At 29.6% G+C, this 22,572-nt stretch overlaps 1 protein-coding gene across 1 annotated transcript in view; it reads left to right on the top strand.

Moving 5' to 3' along the window:
* The window catches only part of LOC109599241 (26S proteasome non-ATPase regulatory subunit 1-like), a 97,023-nt gene that overhangs the window by 14,149 nt on the left and 60,302 nt on the right, over positions 1 to 22,572 (top strand). The window lies entirely within an intron of this gene.

Here is a 22,572-nt window from a genome sequence, read left to right as displayed (position 1 = left end):
ATTAAATAAAACTGATATTAAAAAATAATTTAATGGTAAATTTTGTCAAAAAATTGAGAGATATGAAATTAAAAACTGTACATTTGAATGTTTTATCATTCGGGGATGTTTAAAAATTTACAATACTCGTTTTAGCACCAATTACATGAAATTTATTAACAATTCTAATTGAAATGCTTCATTAAAATGCACAAAAATGAAATTTTACATAATCTCTAATTCATTAAATATTTTCTAATAATTTGAAATAGAAATTAAAAAAAAAATATCCAAATATATAGATAATATTGCCTAGACTTTTAATATTTAAGTTAAAAGTATATTTATTATAATTTTAAAAATATTTATCGTTGCAAAACATTTTTATTAAAAAAATTGAATAACTGGAGATTAAAAAATGAGCTTTTGTACATTTTTTTCATACGGGGGATGTTCTAAAATTTACAATATTTGTTTTAGTATAAATTACATGAAATTTATTAACAATTCTAATTGAAATGCTTAATTAAAATACATAAAAAATGAAATTTTACATCATCTGTAATTCACTAAATAATTTCTAATAATTTAAAATAGAAATTAGAAAAAATTGGAACAAAAATATCCAAATATTAAGATAATATTGCCTAAAATTTTAATATTTAAGTTTCAAGTATATTTATTATAATTTTAAAAATATTTATCGTTGCCAAAACATTTTGATCAAAAGAATTGAGAAACATGAGATTAAAAAATCAGCCTTTAGTATATTTTTTTATACGGGGGATGTTCTAAAATTTACAATATTCGTTTTAGTATCAATTACATGGAATTTATTAACAATTCTAATTGAAATGCTTAATTAAATTACTTAAAAAATGAAATTTTACATCATCTGTAATTCACTAAATAATTTCTAAAAATTTAAAATAGAAACTAGAAAAAATTGGAACAAAAATATCCAAATATTAAGATAATATTGCCTAAAATTCTAAAATTTAAGTTAAAAGTATATTTATTATAATTTTAAAAATATTTATCGATGCTACAACATTTTTATTAAAAGAATTGAGAAACAGGAGATTAAAATATGAGCTTTTTGTACATTTTTTCATACAGGGGATGTTCTAAAATTTGCAATATTTGTTTTAGCAACAATTACATGAAATTTATTACCAATTCTAATTGAAATGCTTAATTAAAATATATAAAAAATGAAATTTTACATCATCTGTAATTCACTAAATAATTTCTAATAATTTAAAATAGAAATTAGAAAAAATTGGAACAAAAATATCCAAATATTAAGATAATATTGCCTAAAATTCTAATATTTAAGTTAAAAGTATATTTATTATAATTTTAAAAATATTTATCGATGCTACAACATTTTTATTAAAAGAATTGAGAAACAGGAGATTAAAATATGAGCTTTTTGTACATTTTTTCATACAGGGGATGTTCTAAAATTTGCAATATTTGTTTTAGCAACAATTACATGAAATTTATTACCAATTCTAATTGAAATGCTTAATTAAAATATATAAAAAATGAAATTTTACATCATCTGTAATTCACTAAATAATTTCTAATAATTTAAAATAGAAATTAGAAAAAATTGGAACAAATATATCCAAATATTAAGATAATATTGCCTAAAATTCTAATATTTAAGTTAAAAGTATATTTATTATAATTTTAAAAATATTTATCGATGCTACAACATTTTTATTAAAAGAATTGAGAAACAGGTGATTAAAAAATGAGCATTTGTACATTTTTCATACGGGGGATGTTTTAAAATTTGCAATATTTGTTTTAGCACCAATTACATGAAATTTATTAACTATTCTAATTGAAATGTCTAATTAAAATACATAAAAAATGTAAATTTACATCATCTGTAATTCATTAAATATTTTCTAATAATTTAAAATAGAAATTAGAAAAAATGGAAACAAAAATATTCAAATATTAAGATAATATTGCCTAAAATTCTAATATTTAATTTAAAAGTATATTTATTATAATTTTAAAAAGATTTATCGTTGCCAATACATTTTTATCAAAAGAATTGAGAAACATGAGATTAAAAAATGAACTTTTGTACATTTGTTCATACGTGGGAGGTTAAAAAATTTGCAATAATCATTTTAGTATCAATTACATGAAATTTACTAACAATTCTAATTAGAATGCTTAATTAGAATACATAAAAAATGAAATTTTACATAATCTGTAATTCATTAAATATTTTCTAATAATATAAAATGGAAATTAGAAAAAATTGGAACAAAAATATCCAAATATTAAGATAATATTGCCTAAAATTCTAAGATTTAAGTTAAAAGTATATTTATTATAATTTGAAAAATATTTAAACGTTGCCAAAAATTGGAAATTTTGTCAAAACAATTTAAAAACAAGAACAATTAAAAAATGTGGTTTCTAATATGTTTTAATTCGGAATATATCCAAAAATGGAGTATGCACCCTCATTGACAGATTATTAAAAAACCTTTAGGTAATGAAAATATCTACCAAATTCATTTCCAATTATTGATAGTCATAAAGCACTTTTATTGGAAAACTACATTTGCAATAATATCATACGACAAACACCAATAAACCCCACTTCCACAACAATAAATCCGCAATTCATTCAGTCCGTGCCCATTTTTCCCATATAACTGAATAATTCGCATAAACTAATATATGCTCGTACCACGCGTTTATCACGTTTTTATCATATCCCGAGGTCTGTAGGCAGAAATGTTTACGACACTTTAAAATGATGTCCCCATTTGAATTATGACCGTCACCCACACACACGGTTTTTTTTTTCGAGTACGTCCTTTCGCGTCCCCCAAAACCGACAGGACGAACGTGACGACCGGAACCGTAAACGCCCCCGCAGGTCCAAAGACGCCACGCGGCCAGTTGCAGGTTTTTATGGCCGCAACCAAAGTGTTAACGCCGTTTTTCGCGGACTGTAAAAGTAAATGGTTGCCAAACACATGTCTCGTATGGGGGTTTGTGAAAGAAACTAAAATTATAAAACGGTCGGCGGGTTCGTAATCGTTTCTCGGGTGGCGGTGAGAATGGCCGTTTGAATAAAAATTAACTGGGCGGGATTTCATGCGGCCCGGATCATTTGACTTTCGTTTTAATGGGGGGTGAAATAAGTTTTCACAGCTCGGGCTACCGGGAATCGTATCGTTTCGCTAAATAAAATTGTTTTCGTAGAATAAACGAGTAATCAACTAGAATTGTCGATAAATTCCACTTAGTTGGCAGTAAAACGAATATTGCACATTTTCAACCCCCAAACACACAAATATTTTAAAAAATATTCAATAATTATATTAAATTTCAAATATATATTATTTTTCTTAATTTTTTCTCAAATTTTTAATTTATTTTAGGTATTAAAATTTTGAATTAAACATTTTTTGTTCAGTTTTTCTAATTTCAATTTTATTTTTCTTATATACCTCTAAATATTCTGACATTTTAACCAAATATAAATGTTTAATTAGCCTCGCAAATAATTATAGTACATTGTAAAACGTGGTAGTATTAAATGTAAATGTCTGTAAAACATAAATTTTCAGGGGTTGCGTGACCCCGCCGCCTAAAAAGCGGCCCAGAATTTAAGTAATTGCGTGATCGTTGCCTGTAAAATCCAGACCAGCGACTTAATTACCCTTTTAATATCTATATTTCACGGACAATTGATCAAATATAACTGCAAAAGTTGGAACGGTTATCTATTAAGGACAATAACGGCACCGCCGAAATCCTTCAGTGGCACTGCGGTCCAGATTTATATTGTATTGAGGACGCTTTTAGTCCGGCCACAAATCGTCCCGAAATTGGCCGGAAACAATGAAGAAATTACGACGTGGCACGTTCGCGACGGATATATGCCGAGGACAAATCACGGCCTAACACATTTCGGCCATTTTTCGCGAAATGAAAAAAAATATATGGGATGAGTGTCGGCAGTTATTTCGCCGGCAAATCCATATGTCGGTGGCCTCAGTGATTTTCGGCTTTGGCAAATTATGAAACACAAGAATGGATTTATTTATTGGGGTTTTCCATTTTTTTTTTTCAACTCGTTAATCGGGGCTCCACGTGGCACCCTTTTCAACGTCTCTTTATTGTGTTCGTGGGATTAATTTTAAATGGTTTTTGTGGTTTTTTATATTTATTCAGTTAATATAAATAATAATTTTGAAGTAATTTAGTTTGTTGTTATATTTGTTTTAAGCAGAAGCTGAATAAAAACCTTTGTCAGTGTTTTTATTTGAAGCTTTTGTTTATAAACATAAACATTAAATTTATATGTTGGTGTACTACATACATAAAGCCCGTTAAGTTACATAAATAATGCCTCTAAATGGTTCTCATTTTTGAAATTTAATTTTAATAAAAATCATAAAAATATTAATAACTAAAGCTAAATAACTTGAGAGTAGAAATATAAATTATTATATTATATTATATAATATTAAATTACTATAAAAGTTTAAGAATTTATATAGAGTATTAAAAATTTTCAAATAAAATATATACTGTAGTGGCCATTATTATGGTAACTTTCTAAAATGTTTAATATTTTGGCCATAACTCTTTTATTTAATGTGAACTATTAAAATAATATTAAATTACTATTGTTGTTTTATACAGTGTTACAAAAATTGTTATTTTTTAAAATTTTCGTATATTTTTATGAATTGAGCAGGACATAAATAAGGCAACTTTAATTTTGAAAGGGATTTGTAATGATTAAATCTGTGTTATTTAATTTAACATTAATACTGTATAATATCCTTTTTGTTTTATAATTTTGGCCCATCTCTGTGGCATAGACTCAACTATTTACCTAATATACGACAAGTCTATGTTCCTTCAAACTTCTTGATTTGCTGTGATGTCGAATTTGGTTATAAAAGAGATCCCCCAAGTTTTTTATAGGGTTGATGACTGGAAACTGGGATGGGCAAGACAAAACTTCGATGCTTTGGTCTTTTAACAATCAATCACAATTTTGGATTTGTGTTTGGGATCGTTTTCAAGTTGAATCACATTTATTAAGAGCATCATTTCTTCAATATATGGAAGCAAATAGTTGTTTAACATATCCTTGTACATAAATCAGTCTAAGGGGGTCCACCCCAGAAGAATTGAAGCATCCCCAAAGCATAATTGAACCTCCACCATGTTTCTCTGTGGGTATAACAAACTTCTTATGTAGTTTTGTCCCTGTAGGATGTTTAACATAAGTAGAACCATCATTTTTTTATAAATTAAATTTAGATTCGCCATTAAAAACCACTCGTCTCCACTGTTCTGTGGTTCAGTGAATGTAATCCAAAGTCAAAATTGGACTTTCACATTTTTAGCAGAAACCAGAGTTTTTCTTGTAGATCTGTGGTCAAACAAACCCTCATCCACTAACCTTCTCACAGTCCTTGAACTAATTTCAGCAAGTCCCATTTCCCCTAGATTGGCTTTAATTTCAGTTGACGATAAGATTGGATTGTTTTTTGACATTCGAGTTATCCAGTTATCGATTTGCTTTCAAGTTTTTCAAATTCAGACAAATTTTTTCGTAGCTACCACTTGGCCAGCTACCCCTAAACTCTTAGCCAAATCTTCTTGCTTCTCTTGGTCTTGGTAAGGCTGAATTATAATTTTTCTTACAGTTTTACTGGATTGACCAACAATAAATGTCTTAAAATTTGAATTATTTGTTAAGTAAGTAAGTAAAAATTCTATAAATATATAAAAATTTAACATAATATATAAGAAATAAATATAAAATATTGTTTATGTTAAAGTTGTCAAAATATTGATTCCAAATCCAATATCCCAGCAGGACAATATTCGTTGAAACGTTGAATTATCAGATAACCCCCAAAATTGGCAAACAAACTTAACACTTACGCACTAAAGACCCAAAGCCTGAGGGTGAGTGACGAATCGCGTGCTACCAAATAAAACGTTTCCAACCGCTTTGCCCAAAACGTCAGGATAAGAACTTGTTAAATTAGTTATCTTTTAGTTGATTTGGCCAGGGAACTTTTCTCTATTAACTTCGCTACGAACTTTCTTTCTTCGACACACCGATTGATCGGTCAATATCAATTTTGATAACCTGCCAAATAGGACTGGAGAGTTTATTAAAGTCATTTCGTTGATGTCAGTATTTGTTTCAGTGTGATTGGCAATTAAATTGTTGTGTAATTAAAAGAAATGATATATACAAAACTGTGGGGCTGTTATTAAAGTTTAAAGTTATTTAAAACGACCGATTATGGGAATTTGTGGTTTATGATTACGTTGGCAAAATAATGTTTTCACCGGTTGTTTGTCGTACACTATTGATCAAACAACACACGCATATACATACATGCGTGTATATACTATTCACTTTGATCAACAAATAGGGTAACTGGATGGTAAATAGACAGCCACCGTTTCACGTTGTCCGGTCCGGTTGTTTGAAATGGGTTTGCAAGATGTCCGAGTGTTTAATTAAAATAATTAATCCTAATCAGGCTAGCAAAAATACTAACATATTTATAAATACTCCCAAAGGCAAAGTATACAATTATGTATTTCAGTTAAAAGTCAAATTTTTCAGTATTAGAATTTCAAATTTTGTGTTTTTTGAGTATTTAGAACGATTTATTTAACATAGATGGCAACACATTAGATGTATACAGTTTAGGCAACACAGTTTACACATAACATACATACTTATCTGTTAGGCAACTCAGTTTACACCAAAACAGCATATTACACTCGTTTTATTTTAATTGAAACGTTAATTATTACATTTTTTATTTTTCCTAATATATTGTACCACAAACTTTTATGTCTAAGGTGACAATATATATTATTATTTATTAATAAATAGTGACTTTATCAATAAGAAAAATCAAGAAAAAGCTTTCAAGTAATATATACACGAACATTTGTTCAAATAAATCATGAACCAAAACAGTTAATTACTTTTTCCAGTACCTAATATAATAAAATTATTTTACTACGAATAAATTTTTAGATACAAATCTCATTCTTAATATATTTTCTTAATAAAATTGTAGTTATTATTCATTTAATTAACATTAGATCGATATAAATACATTTATTATTGGTTTAAATACATATTCATAGAACATATCAGTCTGAAACAATATAAAAATCTCTGGAATATTAATTTTTGTTATTTCAGAATTTCCTTATCCATCTATTCGTTGAACAATCACGAAAATGCACCGAATAATTCGTTTAATGGTTACGTAAATATACAATATATTTTTTAAAAGCCCCTTTATGTATTCATTCAATGAGCATAAAGGCCTTATTAATCCCATCATTCCCAACGTTGCCGCCGCCGTTCCGACTATGAATAGCTAAAACTACCCCGTTCAAAAACGACAAAAACATCCCTGCGGGGCACGTCCGCTTAATACGAAACGATAATTACAAAATCGCACTTCCGGCGGCTTCAAAGCGTGCGGAACCATTCAATAAAATCCGAAACGCATTTCCTAATTACCAAAAGTGACTTATCTGTTATCGACGCCGTTGGTGGCTTAATTAAAACCGTTCTTTCTTTCTCACCACCGTAAGCTCGACCACGATTTGTCACGAATCCGCAGCGCATAAATTCGATAGGGGTCGTTTGGCCAGGTGAAGGGACGGATTTATCGCGTCTCGGTTGTGAAGCCGGCCAAAGGCGGGAAGAGACCGCGGGAACGATCGGCGCATCAATCTGAGGCCACGGGGTGTATCCGACTTGTTTTGTTTCGGTTTTCCAGGTGGAAATGACCGGTACAAGCTAAAGTCTGAGTTATTTTACCTTCGTGCTGTTCCGATTTGTACGGCCGAAGATTTAGACGTTTTGGTAGGTTTGCATCTTGAAATTTATGCTATTGAAGCTCATGAAACGATTCATTTATCATAGATGGCAGCACATCAGATGTAATCAGTCTAGGCAACCTAGTTTACACTAAAACAGTGCTTTTTCTACAATTTACTAGTATTATTTCGATATGAATGTTTAAAACAATTTATTATTGTACATTTTCATGAAGTAATTCTACTATATTTCCTAAAATTTTGAATAGGCATCATATTTACACAACTGAATTTGAAAAAAATTGGTTAAACACTCCTTGACGGGTTTAAAATACTAAAATAAATTCTTGATTTGTGAAAATTACACAATTATATTCAGTAGTTCTCTGATTAAATTATAATTTCTTTAGACAGCTAAATTTATTCTAAAACAGTATTATTTCTATAATTTCCTAGTTTTTTTATACATGATGATTATTCTGACATATTTTCTTATATATGATTTGTAAACTTTCTATGTAACTAACTGAAAAATATATTAAATATTATTTGAATTAATTAAAATATCATTAAAAAAATCTCATCTTTAATTTTTATAATGTTTGAGTATATAGAACAATTTATTTAACGTAGATGGCAGCACACCAGATGTACTCAGTCTAGGCAACCAAGTTTACAGTAAAACTCCTTTTTCTCCTATTTACTGGTTTTATTTTGAAATGAATGTTTAAAACTATTTATTATTGAACGTTTTAATGAAGGAGTTCTACTATATTTCCTAAAATTTTGAATGGTCATCGCTCTTACTAAACTGAATTTAAAAAAAAAATTGTTAAATATTCTATGACAGGATGTAAATATTAAAATAAATTTTTGACTTGTGAAAATTAGACAGTTATATTTAAACATTCTCAAATTAAGTTTTTATGACGTTCCAATTTGTCAGTTAATGTATGAAACGATTTATTGAACGTATATGGTGGCACCTCAGATATAATGTCTTTGGACAGCTAAATTTATACAAAAACAGTACTATTTCTATAATTTCCTAGTTTTTAAAGATATTTGATGATTATTTTGATATATTTTCTTATATCTGAACTATAAATTTTCTGTGAAAACTAAATAAAATATCTTTAAAATAAAAACTTGATATGTAATTAATGTGAAAATAATTCCACAAAAGTCGAAATGATTTAGTATGATCACATATTTAATTTTTATATTATTTTAGTATATAGAACAATTTATTAAACATAGATGGCAGCATATCAGTTGTATGCAGTTTAGGCAACACAGTTTACATATAACAGTCTTATTTGGGTAATTTAAACGTGTTATTTTAATTTGAATTAACATTTAATTATATTATATTAATTTAATGAATCAAAGTTTGTTATATTTTCTTCTATATTTAATACTGGACTCTTATACTTCATTGTATTCTTAAAAATATATTAAACATTGTTTCACGTAATTAAAATAATGATAAAATAAAATCTGTACTCGTAGTTGTTATTGATGTGAAAATAAGACAATTTTACCCCTTGAGGCTCCAATTAAGGTTAATTAACGTCTTAATTAATTCAGTTAAATTATAAATGATTTATCGTGATTACATCTTCTATTACATATTATTTGAGTTTATAAAACGATTTATGTAACATAGATGGCGGCACATTAGCTGCATAAAGTTTAGGCAACATAGTTTACACAACAGTTATCTTTATGTCTAGTTGAATTGGTAAAAATTGTTAAATATTATTTGACCCAATTAACATCTGGATTTATAGTTATTATTGATGTGAAAATAAGACTATTATATCAAATGGTTCTCCAATTATCACCAGCCTCCCATTATAGTCTTTTTTACACCCAACTATTTCATATTATTGTTCTATCTGTCTGGACTGCAAATGGCCCGAAATAAATGTATTTCTTTGTCGTCGGCTCTATTTTTTTGCGGTATCAATTTTTCAAAGGACCCACTTTACTTTCGGACACGTTATTTGCTAAAGCCGTCGTTATTCGATTGTATTAAATATCTGCTTTCGTATCAGGTGAGACGTAAATTTTTTCCAATGGCAAATTGATGGTGCGAATGAATTTTCATTTTTAAATAAAAGATCCGTTCGTCGAATCATCGATGGAAATTCAAATAAAAATGAAACAATCGGACGCTAAATTTGTGAAGGGAACTAAGTGATTGAGCCTCAGCCTTTTTATCTGGTTTTTGTTTGGAGATTTGGAAAGCGACGTTGGTTGTTGTAATTTTTCTCAATTGTTGCCATTTTAATCTAGTTAAACCGACTCATTGTGCAACAATAGAGGCACCACATCGTCCGGTACGAAATCACAAAATACACCGCCGATCTTCGTCGAATAAATCCTAATCGGTGGCCGCAAATTGAGACTTATCTGGCGTTGACCGCGTGGCAATTCGCAATCCCAGAAATGCAACACAATCGTCCGGCTAGGTGCAGGCTCGCCGCAAGCGTCCCGGCTCTTCGCCGCCGGTTTATCGGTTGCCACCTCCGTAATTGGTTTCGAGTCGCGTTGAGCTCAAGAATTCACCGCCGCACCCCGTCGGGGAAATACCTGTTAATTGACCGGTTCTGTGAAAGGTTGTAAAACCGAGATTGCGGACGGGGTTTTTATCGGTGAATATGGTCAGTGAACTTTCAAGTGGAGTGGCGTTTAATGGGGTGCCTTTTAAGTTTTATCGGTTGTTACTTTTTATATGGGCATAGTACAATTTATTTAATTAAAAAACATAACTATTCGTATGTCCCCTTTCATACAATTTTAAAATTACTATATTTGTTACATATTTTTAATGAGTAGTTTATAAAATTATTTTTTTATTTATGATTTTAAAATTGTTTATTCCTCAGTTTAAAAGAGTCTTTATAATTTGAGCACATAAAACGGTAGATGGTAGGACGTTCGACATAATAAGTATAGGCAACACAGTTAACACAGAGTTGACTAAAAATCATAACAGAAAAACACAGTTGGATTTCTATTAATACCCTTTAGAATTTTGACTGACTTAATTATGAATAAAGAAGACTTTTTACAGATTTTAATATTTTTCTACATAAACATAAATAAAAGCAACTTAAATTTATTTAATATACATTTATATTTATATATATATTATGTTGATACCAATATAAATTTTAATATTCTTTGTATTAAATAGTAAATGTTTCAATAATTTACTGTATAATTTTGTTTAAAATTCTCATTTTAATATCAATTTTTCTTGATATGTAAGTATTAATTTATTCCTCATTTTAAATATATATATAATTTGAACATACGAAACGGTAGATGGCAGGACGTTCGACATAATAAATATAGACAACACAGTTAACTCAGAATTGACAAAAGATCATAACAGAAAAACTCAGTTGGATTTGTATTACTACCATTTAGAATTTTGACAAACTTAATTATGAATAAAGAAGACTTTTTACAGATTTTAATATTTTTCTACATAAACATAAATAAAAGCAACTTAAATTTATTTAATAAACATTTATATTTATATATATTATATTGATACCAATATAAATTTTAATATTTTTTGTATTAAATAGTAAATGTTTCAATACTTTAATGTATAATTTTGTTTAAAATTCTCATTTTAATATTAATTTTTCTTAATATGTAAGTATTAATTTATTCCTTATTTTAAATATATATATATATATATAATTTGAACATACGAAACGGTAGATGGCAGGACGTTCGACATAATAAATATAGGCAACACAGTTAACTCAGAGTTGACTGAAAATCAAAATATATCAAAATATAATAATAATCTTTTTAATATCCAGTTTTATTCTTATTTAATTATGATATATTTAATAAATTTTGTTTTTGATCAATGATCAATCTTTACTACAGGATTCTTATAATTGAAGAGTTTTCTGTGTCACCTTTATTTCCAAAATTAATTATGGTTTAATAACCAAGTGGACATGTGGCAAACAGTTTGATTGTCGGTTCTTGTTCGACTCCGGAGCGTGAATGGTGAGTTAATTGAAAACGCCTAATTCGAGGTCCCGGACGCGAAACGTGACACTTGCCAGGTGCCAAACAATCGACCGGGCATCGAGATCCGAAGTGACCGTCCATTAGTTTCACGTCCGAGCGCGTTTCAATGCGTCCATCAGGAACGATCGCGGCCAACGTCCCTTCCCCCGGTCGCCGGACAAACAGATAATTCTATTAGAATACGTCACGTGTCGGTCTGCGGTCCGGATCAAAATTATCACCCATTCAATCCTGCAGCCAGCATGTTTTTTTTTTATTTTCAAATTTAAATCGATTCGAACTTTTGAATGCATAATCTGTTGGATTTTATTTATTACCGTTTCAATATGTCCGGGTTCGGGGGGTTTTCTCCCTCCGATATTCTCGACGTATCGTCGTAAATAAATAAATCCGGGTCGATTCCCCGGACAGGTCTCAATTTTATATTGTATTTTGTATTTGTCCGTTTCGTTCCTGATGTGAATAAATTCGACGTTCGTCATTTTCCAAGACGGGATAGATTGTAATTGGAATAGATTTGTCGGAATACGTTAAAATAAATTGGACGAGATCCTAATCCGTCCAGGAAAAGCCCACAAGTGAGTTTGTATGCAATTTTATTGTTACAATTTGAATGCCTCCATATGATTTGATATGAGAGAGTTGGCACACCAAAATGGGCAACATACTTAACACCAAATAGGGTTAGCGATTAAGAAACGGGAGTTTATGGGGAGACAAGCTGCCAGACGAGAAGTTATGGGAAGAGAGGTTACGAGAACTAAATCCCGATACGTTTGGAGTCTTCAGACTAGAAATCTGATGAATTAGAATCAAGTGGGGATGAAGATTCAGAAGTAATCCAGGATTAACGTTCAGAAATAAGAGATGATGAATGGGGGCTTTGAAGAGAACTAGTTTTGGAGCAGAGTACAATGAAGAACCAAGAAATATGAGCTGGAGTTGTTGTGATCTGGTGATGATGAGTTAGATGATCTAGCAAAGCTCCGACATCAGAAAACAATGATTCTCCATGGTAATTAATAAAGAAAATATTCCATTTACTGATGCTGTCAATAATTTGAATATTCCATATGATTTGATATGTGAGAGCTGTCATACTAATAATGGGCAACAGAGTTAGCACCAAAGAGGGTTAGTGCTTAAGGGATGGGAGCATATGAGGAGACAAGCTGCCAGAAGAGAAGTTATGGGAAGAGAGGTTACGAGAACTAAATCCCAATACGTTTGGAGTCTTCACACTAGAAATCTGATGAATTAGAATCAAGTGGGGATGAAGATTCAGAAGTAATCTACGATTAACGTTCAGAAATAAGAGATGATGAATGGGGGCTTTGAAGAGAACTAGTTTTGGAGCAGAGTACAATGAAGAACCAAGAAATATGAGCTGGAGTTGTTGTGATCTGGTGATGATGAGTTAGATGATCTAGCAAAGCTCCGACATCAGAAAACAATGATTCTCCAAGGTAATTAATAAAGAAAATATTCCATTTACTGATGCTGTCAATAATTTGAACATTCCATATGATTTGATATGTGAGAGCTGTCACACTAATAATGGGCAACAGAGTTAGCATCAAAGAGGGTTAGTGCTTAAGGTATGAGAACATATGAGGAGAGAAGCTGCCAGAAGGGAACTTATGGGAAGAGAAGTTACGAGAACTAAATTCCAATTCGTTTGGAGTCTTCAGACTAGAAATCTGATGAATTAGAATCAAGTGGGGATGAAGATTCAGAAGTAATCCAGGATTAACGTTCAGAAATAAGAGATGATGAATGGGGGCTTTGAAGAGAACTAGTTTTGGAGCAGAGTACAATGAAGAACCAAGAAAGATGAGCTGGAGTTGTTGTGATCTGGTGATGATGAGTTAGATGATCTAGCAAAGCTCCGACATCAGAAAACAATGATTCTCTAAGGTAATTTATAAAGAAAATATCCCATTTACTGGTGCTGTCAATAATTTGAATATTCCATATGATCTGATATGTAAAAGCTGTCATACTAATAATAGGCAACAGAGTTAACACCAAAGAGTGCTTAAAGGATGAGAGCATATGAGAACTAAGTCCCAATACATTTGGAGTCTTCAGACTAGAAATCTGATGAATTAGAATCAAGTGGGGATGAAGATTCAAAAGTACTTTAGGATTAACGTTCATAAATAAGAGATGATAAATGGGGGCTTTGAAGAGAACTAGTTTGGGAATGAAGAACCAAGAAAGATGAGCTGGAGTTGTGATCTGGTGATGATGAGTTAGATGATCTAGCAAAGCTCCGACACCAGAAAACAATAATTCTCCAAGCTAATTTATAATGAAATAAGCTTTTTATTGTTGTAGATAAAAACTAAGCTGCATGTAGTGTACTAATTAAATTTTTTCATTAAATGCACCCGCTTTACGACAGAGCTGCGAGCCCCGTAAATAAATAAAAACCCACACGTCTAAACTGCGCCAGAAACATGAAAACAGTAGAGATTCACAACACAATTTACATTTCAACATAACGAGCTAATTAAAACCTGGTATAATTTGATATCTCGACTCAGACCCGGTCGGGGAGTTAAAGCGCATCGCTTATCCGGTAATTAAAACATCCGGCAATCCGTGAACCGATTAAAAATCAACGCCGCGGTCCAGACGGATTTGCCGCAGCCGTATACAGACTAACAACCGTTCCGAATCGATGCAGTTCGGCGCAATCCGAACCAGTGATCAGCCCACATGTATAATGTGGATTTGCATTGTATAAGGAGGCGTGTAATCACTTTCTGATGTGCTCCGACATTCCGAATCGAAATATTAATCAGGGAGAGAGAGAGGATGAACAATGACGCCGGATTTAAACATAATACGGGAATTAATCTTTGAGAGATAATTCCGCGTCGGTGGATCTTTAGTCAAGGAAACCTTTTTCATTTCCATGTTTCCAATTGTTGTTTTGCTTGAATTTAAAACAGTGTACGATGTAAGAACAATGAAGATAAATTAAACTGGGGGAGTGATTGTTATTCAAGATTGGCTGTTAGCAACTATAATACGGTCAGTTGCATGTGTATGGACCATGTAAAATTAATGTTTACACCTCGTTACATATACGTGATTATTGGCTATGGGAATAGATTGATTAGGAATGTATGTGTTCTCTATCAACATTTAGACACATTAAATATACAAAATTAACAATATTCCAGGTAGTGAGGAGACCTTAGTTTATTGTTAATGTTATGTTAATATTATTGTTATTGGTTAGGCAGACTAACTTTGGTTTGCAAACGTCGAATAAAACGAATAATCTACTTAGAATACATATATTGTCCTGTGTATTGACATAATTAACATTCTACTGTTGTAAAATATCTTAATTTCATTTAATATTGCCGAGATGTCGCCACTATGAATCTGTCGATGGTATGCAACCGATATTACACTAACGAATATTGGTGTCGCACCTGAGAATGGGTTGATTGGGAATGTACGTGTTGTCTAACAACATTTAAATATATTAAATATACAAAATTAATAATAAACTAGGGGGTAGGGCCTCTTAGAATGGTTGTGGAGTTACATTCAGAAAATTTATTAAAAACTTTTGTTTAGAAACGTCGAATAAAACGAATAATCTACGTAGAATACATATATTGTCCTGTATATTGACATAATTGACATTCTACTGTTGTAAAATATCTTAATTTCGTTTAATATTGCGGAGATGTCGTCACTATGAATCTGTCGATGGTATGCAACCGATATTACACCAACGAATATTGATGTCGCACATGGTAATGGGTTGGTTGGGAATGTACGTGCTGTCTAACAACATTTAAACATATTAAATATACAAAATTAACAATAAACTAGTGGTAGGGCCTCTTAGAATGGTTGTGGAGTTACATTCAGAAAATTTATAAAAAACTTTTGGTTAGAAACGTCGAATAAAACGAATAATCTGTTTAAAATACATATATTGTCCTGTGTATTGACATAATTATCATTCTACTCTTGTAAAATACTTTAATTTCGTTTAATATTGTTGAGATGTCGCCACTATGAATCGTTTGATGTTATGCAGACTACATTACACTAACCTTGGAATTGGATTGATTAGGAATGTACATGTTGTTCAACAATATTTAGATAATTAAATATTCAAAATTAACAATAAACCGAGGTGTGGAGACTCTTAACACACATTCACACATTTTATTCTTATGCTTAAAATTCAACAAGAAAAATTTACAGTCGACCTGGATTTTTTAATGAGTCAATTGTACATCCGGTCGCATTGTTTCCGCCTCTGCCCGTGCATACATACGTTATCCGTAATTGGCGACTTCTTTGCCGCCGCCTTTTGCATTTTAATCAACTTGTTTTCCCCGGTAATTGAATTACGACACATTCGGCGTTTTTCGCTCTGCACGCGAATCCAATTCAATTTTCTCGTGGAGCAACACATGCCACCGCTGTCGATCCACGACCGGATAAAAATTTACAGCACACCCTCCGTGTTCCGTTATCGACGGTTTTTAATCTCTCGGCCCGACGTCCATGTCTGATTTAATTTGTTTAATTGCATTGGATTATGTTTTGAAAGAGGATTTTTATTCAATGGCCAAATCGTGTCCGGGTTCCGGATTAATTAATTATATTTAAATTAATATAAATCAGCTAGATGGCTCCACCTTCAATATATTGTTGTTAGGCAGCCCACGTTGCTAACTACTCATATAAATCATTGTGAGCATAAAATTTTCATTTTTGTTGTACAATTTACCTCACTGTTGGGATAAAAAAACTGATATACATATTATGGTTGTTTCTTTTTTCACTTAGAATAATAAATGCCCATAAGCTCCGTTATGAAGTCGCTGCAGGTTGCATATTTCACGTTGTTCACCTTCTGTTTTTACAGTGACAATAAATCCACGTTTATACGCCCAATCCAAACACTTTTATGGGCCGCAATAACTTATTCGAACGAAAAACGTTAATTACATTTAAAAAACGAGATTATGGTGGGCCTAATGTAACAGGAAATTAGACAGTCTGATGGTTGGGAAATAAGCGGACCGAATAACAATACGGCGAGGGGGGTTTTAGGGCGAAAGGAAACGGGAAATATTTCATGGAAATTAAATCATTATTTCTAATGTGACGTCGAAAATTGAACGGGAACTCACTTGTGTCATGTACACGCCACTCCGGGAACGTGGGAGACGTCGAAGCGTGTTTTTAAAAATTGCAATTCGATCGGTGAATATGAATATTTTAGGCGTTTCCATTCCGAAAGGTTATTTCTGTAACGAAAACACATTTTAAAATGTTTATTTGATATTTTTATCGCGTCCGCTTTCACTTGAACAGGACGAATTTTAATTTTAATGACCGCCAAAAGTTGCGGCGTTATTAAACTTGTTCAGGCCGGACAGAAAATATTTTATTTTTATTTTAGTGCACCCCGGAAAGTTTTTAAGTGCCGTTCTTTTTAATATAAACTTTAAACAACGAGCCATTTTAATTAGTATGACTATGCAGCCCTTTGGTTGACAGTATTTTAATATTAAGAAGTTTCCTGATATTTTTATTCAGAAAATTTATAATAAACTTTAGTTGGGAAACACTAATATGACGAATAAACTGTTTATAATTTATATTTTGCCCTTCATATTGGCTTTATTAACGTTTTACTCTTCTAATATAATTTATATCCGCGAGATGTCGCCTCTTATAGTCCTTCGATGGTACGCAACCCACATTGCATTGATGAATATGTTCAGTGTTTATTCTGTGAAACAATCGAATGAGACAAACAGTCTGGTTATAATGTACACTTTGCGTGGGGGGTGATTTTTTGCCCCCCTGTCCCGTCAACTCAGAGAAAACACGAAACAGAAACAAAAACAATTAAGAAGCGCACAAGCGAAACCAAACAACCCGCCCTCACCAGGAAAAACACGGGGCCGAAGTTGCGGCCGTGGGAGTGAACGGCGTCGGCGGCGGCACACCGAACGTCGAAACAGGAAGCCACATAATCCGGAATAATTTAATTAATCGTGCGATTAGTGTTGTTTATATTAGACGGGGTTGCGTTCCGTGTTTTCGAAATTAATTAATTTCGATTAAGGACAGGGCCGGACCCGGAGCCGCGTTCGAGGGTGATCGAGAAATTGATTCGTGCCACGCAACAATCGAACTCGGATCGGGTCCGGTTAATTGTGTCGTCCCGGACTCATAAGTTGTGCGGCGGTTGCGAATTAATGGCTTTGATGTCGTCGCTTTTGTAGCTTGTCTAATTGGCCGTTTGTTTGACACATTAACCTACGCACGTCGGAAGGAACAATTAGTTTATCAGATATTCAGCCAATGTTGATTAAGCAAATTGTTCTAAATAAAGCTCATTTCATCAACGAACTATAATAATTATAAATAAAAATAAAAACCAGTAAATGTCTTTACTTCTAATGTTACTTAAGATATTTTTGTTTTGATTTATATCCCTAAGATGTCGCCACATTGATTGTGTTGTTATTATGCAACCCACATTACACTAATATGACATTATTCATTATTTATCCTTTAAAATCAACAGAAATAATATTTTTATGTTATTAATGTAATTTTATTGAAATTTATTCATCTTATTAATACTTTCTGGAAGTTATTAATCCGAAGTTATTGTAAAATTGCATTAAATAGTGGATTATCGAAGTTCTTAACGACTTATACTTCAACAAAGTTGGGTGGATTTGTTCTTGGGACCGCGGCATTTAAGTCGCTTCATTTGATTGCACTTTTAAAATGAACTAACTTTCTAATTGTCTTGCGTCTGGATTGAAGCCGATAAAACGAATCCGGAATAACTCCGAACTTATCTCGAACCCATCGTCCCGGACTGCCTTTCCAGTCCGAAACCGCCGTTCCAAAATAAAAGTCGACGGCAGTTTTCGCAGTTTCGGACGCCGACAAATCTATGCTGATTCTCTTTTCTCGTGTGTGCATACGGCGTTTTTTTTTTCGTCGATAAATTCAAATGCACATTTTACTCACAAATCGGAAATCTCCATAACATATTCTTGGCCGTTTTCGATACGTTGGAGAATCCATTTTCGACGGAGCAGGAGAATTTTAGGCGGTTATTAAATGAAGTGGTAAATTGCCACTTTTGTATCTCACCCTAGAAAATATCGGTCAGTTATTTCGGTGCATTAACCCGTTTTAATACAGCATTTTTCATCGCTAAATTCGGCTCGTTAATGTTGGATGGGAACAATGTTAACAATATATATATATATATATATATATATATATATATATATATATATATATATATATATATATATATAGTTACAAAATATATTTTTTGCTTTTTATTAAATTGATAACTTTTTTTAAACTTACTAAATCATAAATCTTGTCTAAAAAAATTAATATTAACTAATTAATTTTATTTCAATAAATTATATTCAAATTTATTACCCTGAATATAATTAATAAAATTCAATGAACTTAAAAAAATATATAAAAAATTGAATTAAATTTTAAATATTTATTTAATAATATATGACATAATTACATACAAAATTGATTGAATTGATTAACTAATTAATTTTAATTTAATAGATTATTATATTTAAATTTATTATTAAATATATATAATAATGAAGAGCTATTTTTTAAAATTTAACTAATAATATATTAAATATATATTACATATAATTGATTGATTAAAAAAATATATCATGAATATAATTAATAAAATTCTATAAACTTTAAACAAAATATATATAAAAAATTAATATTAAATAATTAATTTGGTATTAATTGTATATTTAAATTTATCATTATAAATATTTTGGAATTAATAACATTCTGTAAACTTTTAAAAAATATATATAAAATTGAAATCTACTTTTTAAAATTTAATTAATAATATCAAATTTATGAATCATGATTCTAATATAATTAATTAAATTCTAGTTTTAAAAAAATTTAAAAAATTGATCTATTCTTTAAAATTTTAAATTTAAATATTAACTTGTTAATTTGAATTTTATATGTATTTAAATTTATGAAATTCTGTAAACTTTTTAAAAAAATATATAAAATTGAAAAACTATTTTTTAAAATTAAATTAATAATATATTAAACATAATTTGTTAATTATATATTAATTAATTAATTTTAATTTAATATATTATTTAAATATATTATAATAATATAATATAATTAATAAAATTTTTAGAAAAATATAAAAGATTGAACTATTTTTTAAAATTTTGAAATTAAATATTAACAAATTTTTTTTAATTTAATGGATTATATTTAAATTTCTTATTAAAAAATATTATAATTAACAAAATTCTAAAAAAATATATAAAATTGAAAAGCTGCTTTTTAAAATTTAATTAATAAATAATATATTACACATAACTAATTAAATATTTACTAATTAACTTTAATTTAATAGTTTATATTTAAATTTATTATTATGAATATAGTATAATTAATAACTTTTAAAAAAATATAAAAATTGAACTATTTTTAAAAAATTTGAAATTTAAATATTAACCAATTAATTTAAATTTAATATATTTATTATTTTCAAAGTTATTATTATAAAATATTGTAATTAATAAAATTCTATAATTTTAAAAAATATAGAAAATTGAAAAACTATTATACATAACTGATTAACTAAATATTAATTAATTTTAATTGGATAGAATATATTTAAATTTATTATCATGAATACAATATAATTAATAAAATTGTATAAATTTTTTAAAAAATATGAAAAATTGAACTAACTGATTAATTTGAATTTAAATTATTATTATGAATACAGTGTAAGTAATAAAATTCTATAAAATTTTAGAAAAATATAAAAAATTGAACTATTTTTTAAAATTTTTAAATTAAATATTAACCAATTAATTCGAATTTACTATTATAAAATATTCTAATTAACAAAATTATGTAAACTTTAAAAAAAACTGAACTATTTTTTAATTTGAATTTAATGTATTATATTTAAATATATTATTATAAAATATTACAATTAATAAAATTCTGCAAATTTCAAAAAAAATATATAAAACTCAAAAACTATTTTTTAAAATTTAATACATAATTGATCAATTAAATATTAATTAATTAATTTTAACTTTATAGATTATATTTAAATTTATTATCATCAATATAATATAATTAATAAAATTGTATAAATTTTTAAAAAAGTAAAAAAAATGAAGTATTTTTTAAAATTTTTGAATTAAATATTAACTAATTAATTCGAATTTAATGGGTTAAATTTATTATTAAAAAATATTATAATTAACAAAATTTTGTAAACTTAAAAATATATAAAAAATTGAACTATTTTTTAAATTTTTGAAATTAAATATTGACTAATTAATTTAAATATTTACTAATTAATTTGATTTTAATAAATTATATTTAAATTTATTATCATGAATATAGTATAATTAATAAAATTCTATAAAATTTTAGAAAAATATAAAAAATTGAACTATTTTTTAAAATTTTGAAATTAAATATTAACTAATTATTTTGAATTTAATGGAATATATTTAAATTTATTATTATAAAATATTATAATTAACAAAATTCTGTAAACTTTAAAAAATATATATAAAACTGAAGTAAGTAAGTTAAGTATTAACTAATTAATTTAAATTTAATATAATGTATTTATATTTATTATTATAAATGTAAAATTGAAGAACTATTTTTTAAAATTTTATTATACTTAATTTAAACTAATTAATTTATATATTTATTTTTCTCTGTACGGGATTAAATACAGATGTGAGAAATTTCCCAGAGGACTAGAAATTAAAATAGTGCAACTTTCCAACCCTATACAATAGACAACTCGTTTAATAAATGATTTCCGTAGAAATGTTAAGTCGGTTTCCGTGTTCCTCGATCCGGGAATTTGCATCTAGTGTCCGTTTCCAGTAATTAATCCAAATAATCCCGACCTCCTTCCAACGCTCGTTATATTCCATCTCTCCGTCGTAGTTATTTTCTCCTCTTTCCCTTTCGGCGCAATTATAAATTAACGTTTTCGAAACCTGGGAGGGACCGAGAAGAAGAAAAAAAAAAACAATTGACTCCCGTCTCCCGCATCGACTAATTTATTTTTATCTTCCACGGCCTCTTGGCGTTCGCGATTTGATTACGGGGGGGACCGGAATTTCGTACGGGCTCTTGGCTTCCATTTGTTTAGTTTAAAGCAATTATCCCGGCCCGCGTTGTCTTGCACGTTCTTCCTTCGATTGTGTTTTTTGTGGCGTAACAAATGCCCGGCTCGTCGTGGGACGATTACGCGGACCGGTTTGCCCCGTTCCGAAATCGAAACTTTATAATTTGATGGGGAATAGTTTCGCTGCTTTAGGTGGGTATAAATTTCAATTTGGGGCTCGCCGAGGTGAATTATTCAGGGTGACCGGGCGGGAGTGTGCAGCCGCTTATCCGTGGGCTTTAATACGCTTTCGGGAGTTCCACCATTTACCAGACGTTTCTGTTTTCCCCGTATATTGTTCGCGGACGTCGCCACGGCGACAATTTCTGTATTTTGTCCGTTTAATCGGCGTGTAGCTCATTATATCACGTTAATTATGG

Source organism: Aethina tumida, chromosome 4, assembly GCF_024364675.1.
Source record: "Aethina tumida isolate Nest 87 chromosome 4, icAetTumi1.1, whole genome shotgun sequence".
In the NCBI taxonomy this organism is placed as follows: Eukaryota; Metazoa; Arthropoda; class Insecta; order Coleoptera; family Nitidulidae; genus Aethina; species Aethina tumida.
The sequence above is the reverse complement of the archived record's forward strand: the minus strand, read 5'-3'. Positions and strand labels throughout refer to the sequence as shown.